Below are 3,840 nucleotides of genomic sequence, written 5' to 3'. Positions count from 1 at the left end.
CCGCCGGCGGCGGCGGAAGACCAGGGTCAGGCTCTGCGGCCAGCAGGTGGCTGGGCTGGGGCTGCGGGACTCCCCGTGGCCCGCTGGGGCCTGAGCCCCAGGCTTGCTTTCTCACTTTCCCTTCGCCCTCCCTCCCTGTCTCTTCGATGAGTGTAAATGCTCTGAAGTAAATGAAAAATAATAAGAAATTAAATGAATAATTCTTAAAAACAAAACAAAACACCACAAACCCCAGCTCTACCCGGCCCCTGGGTGTTTGGCAGGGGATACGCGGGGTCTCCCCCGCCACCCCCCAGTTCAGGGATTCACTAGTAGGACCCTGCAGGGCGCGTCCAGGGGAGGCCAGAACCCACCCCAGCCGGGCCTGGGAAACAGCCGTGTCCTAGCGCAGGTTCTCCCAGGACGTGGGAGGGACACACGTGCAGTCTCGCTGGCCAGGAGCCCGCGGAGCCTCAGGGCCCAGGGTTGTTTTGGGGATCAGTCTCGGGCACAGAGTCCCAGCCAGCCTGACTTGTCACTCAGTCTCCAGCATGTCCAGGAGTCAGACCGCCCCCACATGGACCAGGGCGCCCCAGAACCACCACACACAGCCATGACGCAGACATGTATAAACACGGACACCATCACACAGCCACACACACGTAAACACAGATGCCCACCACCACACGCAGCCACGAACGCACACATGTATAAACACAGACGCCCACCACCACACACAACCACGAATGCACACACGTGTAAACACAGACGCCACCACACAACAGCCACACACACATGTAAACAAGACGCCCACCACACACAGCCACACACACACACACAAACACCCACCACACACATAGCCACACACACATAAACAGACTCCTATCACACACAGCCACATACACACACACATAAACACACACCCGCCACACACACACCCACACACACATATAAAGGTCCCCCAAAGAAACACACATACATTGCCACACACATTCATGCAAACATAGACGCCAACACACACACACAGTATATTCACACACAGATGTGCAGAGATACACAAACACACGTATTCCCAAACTCACAAACTATCAACCCACATTTTAAAAACACTGTGCTCCAACACTTACAAACCCAGATACACAAATGTACAAAGAGTCTTCAGAAAGTTCATGGAAAAATGCATATGGGGCAGCAGGCGGCATGGAGGTTAAGGCAGCTGGGTCTCACATGGCGGACAGCACGGTTCAAGTCCTGGATTTAGCAGATAAAAAATAAACCGCACTGGGCATGGGACCAGCAGTTGGCGTGATGGCTATGTTGCTGGACTCCCATGTAGTTGACCGCGGTTCGTGCCCCGGACCCGGTAGCTTAACACTCACGCTGGGCGCATGTGCATGCGTGCCCAAGATCCCGAGAGGAGAATGGAGGAGAAGGGATTGCGGCGTGGCCATCCCCCCTGGGAGGTGATTTCTTGCTTTCTGTCTCTCTGTCTCTCTCTGTCTTTCTGGCGAGCGCATGCGCCCTATAGCAAAAACCTCTCAAAAAAACCCAAAAACCAAAACACAGTGGGCACGTGTGTGTACCCAAAACTCCGAGAGGAGAATGAAAAAGGGACCGAGGTATGGCCATCCCCCAAGGGGTGATTTCTTACTTACTCTGTCTCTTTCCAGGAAGTACATACACCCTATAGCAAAACTAAAAAAAGAAAAATATTTGTTTTATGAAGAAAACTACCCATGAATTTCAATATTTTTACACCAAAATAAATTAATAATTTAATTCCATGGGGGCCAGCAGGTGGCATAGTGGTTCAGGCACTGGACTTCCACATGGCTGACAACAGTTCAAGTCCTAGACCCAGAGGCTTGACACTCATGGCGAGAGTATGTGCGTGCATGCCCATAATCCCACGAGGAGACTGGAGGGAAAGGGACTGGAGAGTGGCTGTCCCTCCTGGGGGGCATTTATCACTTTCTCTCTCTGTCCCTCTGGTGAGCACACATGTCCTGTGACAAAGATCTCTCTAAAAAATAAATAAGCTACTTCCATTTTGTCACAAACTTTTTGAAGTGTCGTCGTACAAACAGAGCAATATCTCCCCCACACTGTGTGTAGACAGACACTCATATAGACACGTGGACCGTCACACCTAACAGCCAAGACACATGCGCACACCTGTGTGCACACCGGTACACTCACACACTCACACGCTCACAAACTTTGCCCCGAGACTGGGAAAATCTGTCCCCGCTGAGCTCAGTCTGTCCCTTTGTGGAGCGGGCACAGTCCACCTGCCCACTTGCCCCCAGTGTTCCTGGTGTGAGCAGCCAGCCAGGCCCAGAGGGGGGAGCCCAGGACCCCGGATGCCATGGGAACAGGCCTTCCACGTCGCTCAGGGGGCTCAGAGGGAGCCTGCGGCCGTCCCCTAGGCAGCCCGCCCATGCCTCTGGGTTGTGGGCTCAGAAGCGCCAGGATTTCCTGGAGGAAGACGCAGAAAACCAGGTTTGACTCCAGAGCAGCCTGGACCGGCCCAGCCGCCTCCCGCCCTCACGGGAGAGAAACCACCCGGGGCAGGTGATTCCAGAATTCAGACACGGAGGGGACAGATGCCATCCCACGACGGGGGACTCCGGGGTCCCCATCCCAGGCCCACGGTGTGTGACAGGACAAGGGGAAGGACTGGAAACAGACAAGGATGGCTTGGAGGTGGCACCTCCTCAGTGCCACCATGAGGCGCTCTCCACACCTGGTGTGTGTGGGGGGTGGGGGGTCGTGGCTGCTGCCCTGACAAGCTGTGTGACCCTGGGCTGGTTCCTGACCTCTCTGTGCCTCCACTCACTCACCCGAAGGCGGATCACAGCAGAGCGTTCCCACGAGCACTGGACCCTCCTCCTCCCTCCCGGGATCGGTGGTGGCCTGTTCCTCAGACACCGCAGCCCTGACCAGGGCCCTAGGACTCTGGCCCTCGCTGCCCCCTGGAGTTCCTGGCAGCCCCTGTCCCCCTGTACACCGAGCCTTCTGGGGTGCAGGGCAGGGTGGGGCTGGCAGTGACAGTTCCTAAAGCTCCTGGGTCATTCCCTGTGCATCAGGCCCAGAACCCTGATCCCGGAGGGCCCAGGAATGATCAGGACCCACCGCAGTGTTCTCAAAGTGGGCCAGCCTCAGAATCCCCCGAGGGGCTCGGAAACCGCAGCTGGGGGCGCCCCGCAGTGCTTCTGCAGACTGGGTGGGCCCGAGAATATGCGTTTCCAGGAAGCTCCCAATTCTAGGAAGCGGCCGGTCTCAGGATTCCTTGGGAGCCACCACTCTTCAGGAGTGTCCCCGTTCCACAGTCGGTTGTTAAATCTCCAGGAAAACCCTGGAACCTTAAACGCCTGCAGTCGCGAACCGGCGAGCTAACGATTTTCTCCGGCGGTCCTGGAGCGCCACCTGCTGGGGATTTCTGGCACCGCAGCTCGAGCGGGCTTTCGCTCTCAGTCTACTTGCTGCTTGAGAGTGCGGCGGAAGAGGCGTCTCACCTCCTGCCTCTCTTCCCTCTAGGCGGTTCGAGAACGTGGTCATACTCCCAGGGGTCTTGGACGCCCCTCTGGCCATACTAGTAGAGGACGAGACAGTCCAGCCTCTGTAGAGGGATGGGCAGGTAAAAGACAGATGGTGGGATCCACGCCCTGGGACTCCTGGGCCTCCAGCTCCCCGGTGAACGACATCACTCCTCTGCTGGTTACACAAGGGGGTCCAGGAATAAGACAAACCGGGGTTCGAGCTCCTTTTCTTTCTTTTCTGGTTTTTTTTTTTTGGAGAGGTTTTTGCTATAGGGCGCATGCGCTCGCCAGACAGAGAGAGACAGAGAGACAGAAAGCA

Source organism: Tupaia chinensis, unplaced genomic scaffold (assembly GCF_000334495.1).
Source record: "Tupaia chinensis unplaced genomic scaffold, TupChi_1.0 Scaffold000067_1, whole genome shotgun sequence".
Lineage (NCBI taxonomy): Eukaryota > Metazoa > Chordata > Mammalia > Scandentia > Tupaiidae > Tupaia > Tupaia belangeri.
The sequence above is the reverse complement of the archived record's forward strand: the minus strand, read 5'-3'. Positions refer to the sequence as shown.